The sequence below is a fragment of the Zonotrichia albicollis genome, chromosome 3 (assembly GCF_047830755.1).
Source record: "Zonotrichia albicollis isolate bZonAlb1 chromosome 3, bZonAlb1.hap1, whole genome shotgun sequence".
Classification (NCBI taxonomy): Eukaryota; Metazoa; Chordata; class Aves; order Passeriformes; family Passerellidae; genus Zonotrichia; species Zonotrichia albicollis.
The window spans coordinates 98,572,493-98,584,687 of NC_133821.1; positions in this window are offsets into that span (position 1 = coordinate 98,572,493).

Here is a 12,195-nt window from a genome sequence, read left to right on the forward strand (position 1 = left end):
TGGTTCAAGGTTCAAGCCTTAACACTATTCTAGGTAAGATCTTCTACATAGCTGAATGTGGCAGTAAGCTGAGATCGGAAAAAGTTAAATTATCAAGCTGAAATGTTATTTAAATATCATGAGTTAAAAGCTCCAGCCTAGCTGCAAAGAATTAAAAAGGGCACAAGCTTGGCAATGCTCCTAAGGCAGGAAAAGCAATGTTTAGAGAGAAAGGAATCTTTGTTTGAATGCAAAAAGGAAACTAAAACTGGAAAAAGGAAGCAAAGAAAATGTATCTGGGTGACTGCAAACTGACAGAATACAAACCTCCCTCAATACAAGAAGAATTTCCATGAATTTCAGCTGGGCCACTGTCAAAAATCTCATCATCTAATATAGTCAAGGTGAAATCCCAGAAATTTCATAGGCTACTTTTAAAACTGAGTTTAATTTGTAGTTGCTTCTGTCACATCTCATTCTCTTCTGTTTCAGACTCCAAGGGACAAAGGTCAGTTTCTTCTTCCATACCCATCTTTGTTGTAAGAAATGCTGAGAACTCAAATCCTCTCCTGTTGGCAGCAGCGGGGCTCCTGCTGATAATTTCGGTAAAATGGGAACATGGACACCAGCCTCTGTGGAAAATCCTCAGCAAGTGGGAAAGAACCTGAACTTCTTGCCTCTTCAAAGGAAGCCATCATCCAGAGAGGTGAGATCACACCCAGTCGGTGTGATGGCTGACTGCTGCCAAAAAAGGGAGGGCCCACCACCCCCTCTGCAGAGACCCAATCCAGTATGGGCACATGGAGCTAGATCAGCTTGCTGACTGGGGAGAATGATTAGCCTTTGTTTCTTGTTTCAACGGGTTAATCTTCTGTGGAATCATCTGCTTGATCTACTTGTGGTCACATCTAAATCCCAGCTCAGGGAAGCAGCGTGTGAGCACTGGGCTGTGGGGAAAGGGCCTGCTCCATACCCAGCTTATATTGTGAAATTGCCCCATAAGAAAAGCATGATCACAGTCCTCAGCATTAGACTGTGAAGGACAAAGATGAGAGTCTCTACACACTGCAATTAATGAGATGAATGAGTATCCATTTTCCTAAATGGCAAGCCTGCCATTGAAAATTAGGTGGGGAAAATCAATACAATTTCTTGGAGGTTTATATTGTTTCAGAGTGCATTAATCCTCACCCTGGCAGTGAGAAAGTCTCCATGAAAGATGGTGTAGGAGGGATGTGTGCTGGATGGGGTAGACAGGGCAGGGAGGTGAGGTAAGCCCTGAGGGGAGCAGGCAGCTGACCTGGTGATCTCTCAACTCCACAAAGCCCCTGGAAGGGTTGCTGTGACCACAGTTCTTCAGTGGGTTTGCTCTGGCCACCATATCATTGCCAGCCAACTCGCAGCATCCCTGGCAGGGTAGAACTAATAATAACTGCAGCAAATGTCATCACTTCCCACAGCCCCTTCCCTACTGAGCCAGGCGCTCAGAGCTTCAGCCCAACAGGGCAAAAGGGACATTCCTCACCCAGTGTGAATACAATCAAAACATGTCACAGTACTTCTAATTAAATCCTACTTAAAATTATTGCCTCTGTAGAATTGCCTGCAAGGAAAAAGCCCCAGAATAACTCAGTTACCATGTAGTTCAATTCACCATTGTTGTCTGAGACCAATGCCAAACACATCCGAGAAAAGGCATCACTGACATAAATTCCTGCAATCGTATGAACAAGCAGAAATGTCTTCCTGACTGCACCTGGGATTTGGCCAATGATACATTAACCACCATTATAATTTTCTTGTAGGTAGTTTAACCACAGAGGCTTTCTGTATTGCAATAATTAGGACTTCGGAGATTCCCTAAACAAGTTCCCATGAGAAAAGATTTTCTGGGTAAGGTTTCTGGTAAATTGCTCAGGCCGGAATTTGATTACAATATCTCTTGCAGTGACAGAAAGTTAAAAATCACAATGTAATATTGGAAATGTATCCCTTCAGCTGCAATTGGGATATATTATGTGATCTGCTGATACTTGTTTCTTTATATTTTCAAAGCCAAGTTATATGAATGTTATGAACCTTCTGTGCTGGCACTGACTGATGAAACATTTTGGAAATTATCTGCTCATACACCTACATGCTTAGTACAACAGAGAGATGGAAATTTAACTGCATTCATGACTTTCATTGACTTTTTTTTTTCCTTATGAATTTAACTTTAGTTTTACAGGACTGGATTCTGTGAAACTAAGGAGTACACTTGTGCTGCTGCATGGGAAATGTCTTGTTTTTAATGAGTTGCCAACTTAATGACCTGTGGGATTTCAAAGTTCCTTTTTTGTTTTAAAGGAAATGATTAATATATATTCTGTCTTTAATTATAGTGCTATAATTGTGTGAAAGGAATTCCATTCATTCTTTTCTTCATTTAAATGTCTTACATTTGTGAATGTTAGGCAACATAATCTTCTAAAAGTTCTGTCTGCAAAACAGAAGTATAATATTATTCACTTTCAAATATGAGAGTAATGGGAGTACTGGTATTCCTCAGTTTAGGGCAGAATATTTTGATTGCTGCTGTAAAAGGATAGGCCAGTTATTTAAATAATTGCTTGACTAAAATAAAATGAATTTATATGGAAATAAATACATGGCTTCAAGTACCTATTAATGTAATACTGCTCCTTATTTTTTTACCAAAAGAATGCTGCAAAACAGGAAATGTTATGTGTATATTTTTGTTGATTCTGTAAATGGTTACTATAGCCCACTAAGCAAATGTCCTAGGATAAATTTGGATAATTGGTAATTACCCTCTAGAAAACAAATCTTAATCCTACTGCTCTGTCTGTATAATCTAAGGACTTTCTATTAACTCTGAAAATTATTCATGACTTCTGTCTGCTGTTTTTGCCCCATGTAATTGGGAGATCAGGTTTTACGGTTTTCAGGAGCTTTTGTATGTGCTGCATACAAATCCCATCCCTGTGACTCAGACATTTTGATCCTTTGATTATCAGCCAGATATTTTTCAACAACCTGTAAATCTCTGGAAATAAACATTTTTGTCTGATTTTTTCCTTACACATAAGGAGAGTCTGATTTTGCAAAATTGTGACTTAGAAAAACCTTTTAGGGTGCACACCACCACTCCACACAGATGCAAAACACCTTTCTCCCACTGCCCACTCAGCTTTCATGCTCCACACTAGACACCACTCCAGGTGCTCTGACCAGGTATCCCTAATTTGGTTTTCCAGATGGTCTGGCCTAGGATCAAGATCCATTCCTTAGCATGGATTGCGAGGATGAGACAGACTTATAGACTTTTCTTTCACATATGTCTGAAAACTTGAAACTTTATTTCTTTGGGGTTTTGAGTAGTCCCCAGACCTTTTAAAAACCATGTGAAACCTGGTTCATAGCTCCTTATATGCACCTCTCCATCCTACCAGAGACAACTGGCTCTTCTCCCAGCAGCACCACCACCAAAAAGGGTGCTGCTGGGAGAAGAGCCAGTTGGGAAAAAAAAAAGGGAACACAGTCTAGGATAGAACTATCTGGGTCATCAAATCCCAGCCCTCTGCTACCTCAGGACTATGTCATAATCCATTTATAAAGTTAGCAAGCACCATCTTAAAACTACTTAGGCTTTGTTGCCTCCCTGCACCTGTTAGGAAGACCTCATTCACAAGTGGTAAGCTTCTGCTATCTAACAGAATTACCTACTATTACTCTTCTAGTGCATTGACTTGCATTTTGCACAATTACATTTTATCCCACTTCCATTTCGCCAGTTCTCATCTACCCTGCTAACCTTTAGTGTTTTGCCTTTACAGAGCTGCATTGGGAAGGATGTCATTTTAAGACATTTATTTGATACACAAGAACTGCATTATCCTTCTGCTGATAAACAGAAAAGGCTCAACGTTCCTAGCAAGGTTAGAGGTCACTTCCTAGAGTGATCTTTCTTGTAGCTCAGAAGGAAAAACATGTACACATTCCATAAAGGAGAGTGCTGGTGTGTTCTGCTAGAAGTGAAGTGCAATGTTAAATCACAATAATACCTCACCACAGGATTATGAAAGTAGCATTGAGGGTAATTTTCACAAATGTTACTGTGTAGCCAAAAAGAATTCCAGTATATTAAAAAAAAATGATAACTTAGTATATTAATGTAAGAATCAGTATGGTTAGGAAATACTTAGAAAAAGAACTGGTAAAGCAGACAAAAAGAAAAAAACATAAGTAAAGCTAATTTTCTGCAACTTTCCCTCAGCTGTGTTTCTGAAAACTCTGCCTCCAGCTGTCAGCCATGTCAAAATGAGCAAGGCAAGCAACTGAACAGGAATGATGACTTTATTTCTCTACAAGTAAGCATAGAGCTTTGATAATAATTTCACTGTGTCTAGACATGAGCCAGCACACCCCAGGCACTAGTCTGATGGGCCACTACTGTCAGCTGCTTTTACTTCCTCTGTCCTCATCAGCTACCTAGCTTTGTGCCACTGAGGAAGAACAATAGCGTACATCTACTTTTTTTGCAAAGTCATTAAAGAAACCATTTAAGAGTATCAGGCTCAAGACCAGTCTTTTAGGAACTCTGAATTCACACTAGTTCTCTTTCCTCTTTGGCCGGTTCCTCACCTTGCCTACAGTTCTAATGCTGATCTTCAGGTTCCCCACCTAATTATTAATTTTCCATTTGGCATTGTATAGAGTCTTCTAGAGAAGATGGTAACTTTTATTGCAATTTTTCAGTTATCTTACTAAAGAATATGAAAATGAAATTTGCATTTTATCCCCTTTAACAGCAATTTTAGTCTCTTTAGTAATTTTTTCCAACAAAAATATATTCTTTAAGTCCTGTGAAGTCAGACTGAAAGACTATCTAGAATACCCTGCCTAAATATAGCATGTATTGATATATTGAAACCTTGCAAGTTGCAGAATCAGTATAATCTGTTTTCTTCATGCACACAGCACATTTTGCCTATTCTCAGTAGACCATGAAAGCACTCTTGGTAGATGAGCAGTAATTTAAAAAGTCAATAAATTCCTCCATTCAGGCATTTCAAGTAGGTTAATGTGAAATGAATACATTTTATATTGCCCAAGGTAGAACTGGATCATTTGCATTTACTCTGGATTATATTAACAATCCCTCTTGTACCAGTGTGACATCTCCCTGCAGGCCCCTTTGGAGTAAGAGCATCATTTCTGCAGCCTGTGATGTTTCTAACTTCTCCTCTCCAGAACTCTGAACAGAATGATTACATCTGAGGGGAGGAGCTAGATGTATCTCACAAAGAATAAATCTACAGCATATTATGTCCTCACTTTTACAGTCCTCAAGGTATATGGGAGATTGTCCTTCCTTAGGATGCAGCCCCCTTTGAAACAATATTGCTCTTTCTTTTATTATTTTTTACTTACTATTCATTTTGAAAAGTCTACTCAGGTAAAATACTAGTGGTGCTGGGTTTATTGCTTTGATCCAGTGGTTTTTGTATGTTCACACCTGGTTTATAATTTTCATTCTCCCTTTGTTGCTACTTCTTATTTATCTAAGCAAAAAACATTTGTAAAACATGAAATAACTATTCTGTTCTGCTCTGCTTAGGGAAGGTTTTCAAACTTGAGCTTTAACATGAAGCTTACAGAACAGGGAGAGTCAAGGAAAAAGTAATATGAGAAGAGATTTAGAAATTGTGGCATAGAAATAAGAGATTTATGAAATTTTAAATTTACTTGCTCCTGGAAAAAGAAGACTGAAGACTTCAGGGTAGTAGTCTCATAATAAACTTCATGCAGGATGTAAAAGACTAGCTAGGTATGAGTCATAGAATGTCTTGAGTTCTAAAGGCTCTACAAGTCCAGCTCTGGGCCCTGCACAGCACCATCCCCAAGAGTCACACCGCGCGCCTGAGGGCACTTTCTGAACTCTGTCAGGCTGTGCTGTGACCACTGCCCTGGGGAGCTGTTCCAGTGCCCAACCACCCTCTGGGTGAAGAAGATTTTTCTGATATCCAACCTAAATCTCCCCTGGCACAGCTTCAGGCCATTCCCTCAGTTCCTGTCACTGTCACCACAGAGCAGAGATCAGTGCCTGCCCCTCCTCCTCCCTCACAAGGAGCTGTAACTGAGAGAGGTCTCCCCTCAGCCTCCTCCAGGCTGAACAGACCCAGTGACCTCAGCTGCTCCTCATACAGCTTCCCCTCAAGGCCCTTCACCGTCTTTGCAGCTCTCCTTTGGATGCTCTCAAATAGCTTAATACCCTCTCATATTATGATCCTCAAAAGTGCACACAGGACTCAGATGCAAGGCCACACCAATGCAGAGTGGGACAATCACATCCCTCAACCTGATTCCTGATGCACACCAGATATTTGAGCTTTTCTTAATGCACGGGGCTTGAAGTTGATAATCTTCTGAAAGGTATCATTTTGCATTTCTATGCTTTTGTCTCAACACAGAAAGTTATTGCCAAAGTCGCCAACAGGCATTTTAGGCCTGGTAATTTCACCATCAGTGTCTTTGGGCATCGAGATTGTAGTTTCATGAAAATATCTCCGTATTTTATTTTTATTTCCCCTAGTAGTTCTTTGCAAGATATAGGGAAAAAATCGGCCTATAACCAAGGGGTGGGAAACCCTCTATCCTGCTACATCTACTCAGCCACAAATTAAAGGTGAACATAACATAGAATTGTGACTTTGATGTGTGTATCTTTTATGATACTGAGTAAGGGTATCACCTACTCCTTACAGGAAAAAGGAGTAGGTAGAGTGAAGATCAGCCAACTACTTCTACCCATGATCTTACACAGTTGTCTCATCTGTAGGCAAATGGCTTGAGCACTGTCTCCAGGGTTCTGAGACTGGAAACTGTGAAAAAATTATTGTGGGAGGCAGCAAAAGGACTAACTAACTGCTGTGTCTCTCTTCATAGTTCTCTCTTTCTACACAGTTTATTGCTTTTTAAGCAGAGGGCTGAACTTCTCTTTGTCTTGTGCAATGCACCAGCATTAAAACAAAACAGTCTTGCTCTGAAAAGCTCAATAGAGAAGAATAACTTTGTTTTGTAAAAGACTTCTGTTACTTCATAATACAATGTCCTTCTGTTGGGAACAATACCCTATTTAAAAAAAAGGTGTGAAAGTGCAGCTCCAGGAACGGGAGGTGGTGTGCCCCAGAGCTGTGAGCAATGGGAGTCCCCGCGCGGCAGGCTGTCCCACAGCTGCGGACACTGAGAGCTCCAGCTACCAGGGAAGAATGAGCTGGAAGCCCTGAGAGCCACAACTCCCAGCACTTCCCAGATCTCTGCCAAGGATCCAGGTCAGCAAGCTGTCAGGAAGCTGAGGACAGTTCTCATTGAAACACTAGATTTTGATGAGTCAGCAAATGCTCAATTAGAAACATGTCAGAATTTTTCCAACCAGCTCTACTGACAATCTAAACAAATAAAGGGTGTGGGGAGGAAATATTATCCTTGTTTTACACCAAGGGGACTGGGGCACAGACATATAATGTCAGGTCTGCAGTCCAGAGGCAAACTTAGATTTCATGTCATCCCTTGATCATAAGAGTTTCTTTGCTCTAAACTCAATTTGCCATTACAATGACCTTGTGAGATAAGCATTACTTTAATTTTATAAATGGGAAACCAAAATAACCTGTACAACAACAGATGGGAAGCCTGTATCTTGAACCCAGTGTTCCTAAAGCTGCAGAACTTCAGTAGCAAGCCTGACTGTTTCTTTTGTGGACAAGGTACACAGATAAGACACAGTGAGACTCAGACAACCTTGCAGCAATGGTATAAATTCCTACAGCAAAGTACTCCCATGCCACAGTCTTCTTATTCTGATGCCATACTGTTCATGCAAAAATGTTGGTTTACTATGACTAAAACCCTTGTAGGTGGTTGTGGGTAGTATAGAACTAAAACTTTAGATAGAAGGAGGTAACTAATTCTTCCCTAAACACTCATAAATGCAGTTCAACTGGTATTCCTAGTTCTGCTAAACACAAACAGCTATATCTGTGTCTAGGCACACCACATTAATTCTCTTCCCAGGTCTTTCATGATCCCAGGTGTCTCCTGCTTCTCTATATAAATATTAACTCATCCTTCAGCTGGGTTTACACTGTGAACACAGCCCTAATTGCAGGTAAGAACTGTAGCATTATCTGGTATCAAAGTCGGTTTTTATTAATAGATTTTTAATTTCAAATTTCGAAGAGCTTGTCTTTGTTGTATTGTCCCTGCTTATTTTAAAATTGAGGGTTGAAATTTCCTAAACTGCATTATTTTAGGGAATATAGCTATAGAAAATCTGCAATTCTGCTATGCCACTTGAAATCCTTTTAATTTTTACTACCTTTGGCCTTATAGCAGAGATTTGTTTGATAAGGTCATGAGTAGCATTTGAGCTATGGGCAGAACTCCTCCTACTACTGTGAAAATTGGCTCAAATTTGGCAAGCCACAAAGCTCTGATAAATCTGGTTGTAACTGCTTAATGCAGAGTCCAAGTTTACCAGCTAAAATGCACAAATCCTGGCTCACTGAACAGGCTCAATGGATGCTGTCCTTCCTGAGAGACAGCATGCTTTGGCCCTTTCAGGCCATCCAAGGACCAGAGGAGGGGCCGCAGTACCTTATTTTGGCATTGTCTCAGTGCTGTCCCTGCCTGCACCCAAGTGCCACAGGGGCAGAGGCCACCCAAGTTACACAGAAAGGGACTGAGAGCTTGACCAAATGAGGCAGGAAAGGCCAAGCCAGAACTGCTGGTCTAGGATGAAGTTGTGGCTGAGAATTGTTGAGGAACGACTGGACTGTGACCAAGTAGGCAGGAAGTAAAAATTATAATTGCTCTGGCAAAGAGAATTTGACATAAAGAAGAGTGGATAACAGGATTAGGAGCTCTCAGGGGAAATTAAGAGCAAACCAGGATTCACTAGGAAAAAAAAGAGATGGACATTGTGTGAGAAATGTGAATGGGATGCAGAGTCATGGGAGTAGAATTAGCTAGGCTTGCCTGGGAAGGAGATTGGAAAAAAATATGTAGAGAAGAACTGAGAACCAGAGGATGTATTTTGGAAGGGAGACTGAGAGTTTGATGGGTGACTGGAAGACTGAAAACAGAGGAAGACTGGAAACAGAGGCTTGGAGGCAGATGAAAGATGATAGAGATGCAGCTTGATGCAAAAGAGTGTGCGCTAATTAAAACTCTGTTTCCTCCACAATCTGCAGATTCTTGGAAATCACCATATCTCTGGTGTCAGCTGATGTGTTTTATAACCATTGGAAAAAATGTGCTTCTCCTCATTTACTAGTTTGGTTTATTAAATGGTGACATAATATACTAGACACATATCAGAGATTCTGCAAGTTATTTTTGTGGATAAATCTTATGAGTGAACATAATATCTCTCATGAAGAAAACAGATCACCTAAAGGGGGTGTTACAGAGGTCTTTAAAAATCGTGAGTGGAATCATCTCTTTTAAAAGAGAGTGGAAAGAGGGTTTCTGTGTCTTTCAATACAAACTCTAAGGTACATAAAATGAAATTATGATGAGGCAGGTTCAAAACAAAAGGAGATTCTACTGCTTGTCACACAGACTGCAGTGTGGCTAAAAGCCAATACAGGTAAAGGGAAAAATGGGTAGACATACGTAGAATAAATCTGTTGGTGAATTAGACCTGGCTCCAGACCCTGAACCACAAAAGGGGATTTGGAGAAGGCTGGGAGAGCTTGGAAGAAGATTGCCACATCCTTACTTTGTATCTCCATTCTTACTATTTGTAGAGGCAAAAAGTATAACCAAATCCACAAGAAAGAATCTCCTGGGAGACAGGAAGAGCTGAAACCTGCCTCAATCAGTGTAAAGCTGAACTTGTTTCCCTGTCACTGCAAGCGTAAGACTGTGTAAATCCCACCATAAACACATCCATGCCCAGCACCACCCAGAAAACATCCTCAAAAACTAGATCAGAATGCAAGCTGGTCCAGCGTGATTCCTCCTTTTCTGGTGGTAAGAGACATCCTTTTTGGGCAGGACCTGAAGGTAAGAAATGGAGCAAGTGGAACACAGGCATGTAGACACGTTGTTGAGGTGGACCAGTCAGATGTTGTGTCAGATTATGTTCTGTGTGAGGTGAGCCAGGGCGTCCAGTGGGGCAGAGGAACCAGAAGGAGCCCTGCAAGGACAGAGTCAGGGATGGAGAGGAACTACTGCATTTCTCACCTGAGGTTGGAGAGGATTGCAGGATTCAAGGAAGCCCTCATTTCCATGAGCAAATGCAGACAGATGCCGAAGGTCGTGGCCATTGTTAGAAAAAGGCACGCATCTAGAGGACCTGTAATCTAAACAAGTCCACTTGTCTAAACCAGTCTAATTGTAATCTAGGCTAATTATTTTTTTATGTTACATTAAGCAATTACTACAAAAATGTACCTTCAGCATGAGAGATGTTCATTATTCTTACCCTGCAGGGCACCCCCCTCACTGATGTGAGGTATGAGTTTGATACCCTCAACAAACTGAACCCACGTCTAATCCAGTCCCCTGAAGTCTATTTGTATCTTCTTCTCTAGCCACATTTTAAAAAGTGCGTTACCAAACTTTCTAACACATTGTGTGTCTCAAGTGGACACATGTGCTTCTGAAATACAGAATGAGAACTTGTAAGACCACACTCAGGCCACTGTGCTCAGTGTTTGGGTTTACCTGACCCTACACAAACACAATCAACTTTCTGCACAGACTGATGATGGCCATGGATCCTATTATGCACTGCTTAGCTCCCCACATGACATGCACTTCATAGCAAGCCCAAGCTTCCAGCCAAAGTCCTTGACTCTAGGAATTCAGGAATTATTTGGATCTAGATCTTTGGCCTTAATGTCTGTGTCTCTTTTATCAACATTATCTCATTTAACAACAGAACTGATACCAGTACATCATCTTCCAGGATATTGAAGATAAGACCATCTGTAAAGGTTTAAATTTTAAAGCTCAAGGGAGAATGATTTGTATCTGATGTTATCTGGCTTTGATTAGTCTGTTGACAATTGCAGTGAGTGGGTGATGGAATTGTGAAACATTGTTTTGTGAGTAGCAAAATGGGAAACTCCCTTAACGTTCAGAGCTGGCACTTATCGACACAGTTTATGGTTCCTTCTAGAGGCAGTTACAGATATTTTTCACTATCAGATTAACGTCTGGTTTTTTTCCCAGAGCTTGGTGAGCTTGGCCACTTTAGGTGTGGCAACCACCAGCAGAACAACCTGACACTAGAATAATCAGGTTCATACCAAATAATTGTGTTCATACAAAATAGACTGAGCACCTTACAGATGGCTCACTAATGCTTTTCCCCCAATATTTCAGAGGGGAAACATTGTTTATTCTTTTAAATATCAAGTTTGTTATATTGAAGAAAATAAAAACAGGTTTGAAGTCTTAATATCTGAACTGGGGAGTACTAATTGCCCTAAATTGGGCGATTTTTCTTGTTCCACCTGAAAGTAAAATGCCCAGAGAGCATTTTGGTCAAAGGAGGTGTAATTGGGGCCTATGCTTTCATAGGACTAGAAATGACAAATTATAGCAAATATACATTCTTCTTATTTTCCTCTGACATCTATAAGGTGAAAGACGGGTATTGAAATTCCCATGGCACAATTCAGAGAAATCTGCAATAAAAAGCAACTATGAATCAAGAAAAGCAAGGAGTTGGTGGCAGCATCCCAGATCTCATCACTGTGGTATATTTATTTTTTGAATGGAAAAGTTTGAGTTTCTTCCAGTTGCAGACATTACAACCTTATATTACGACATCATACTGATATAATTACACTAGTAAATCAAGCCCTAAGCGCAAGTACACGGACTCTGTACCTTTTATATAACTAAAATGGTATCTATATGTCAGATAATATATTAAGAGAGAAAATACATTAAAAGATCCTGTAGAAAATATCCAGTTAAGAAAAGCACAAACAAAGTGTGTGAACATGGACATGTGTGTGTGGTATAGGATGGTAAAAGATTAAGAGCGCTGAAAAAGCATAAAGTGGAAGGAAAAAATAAAATTCAAGCAGTAACAAAAAAGGAAAACTTGCAATGTAAAATACACCAAGAAAAATACAGGCCATCTTTGTAATACAGTGAAAAACATACAAAGGAATAAAAATGAAACATTTT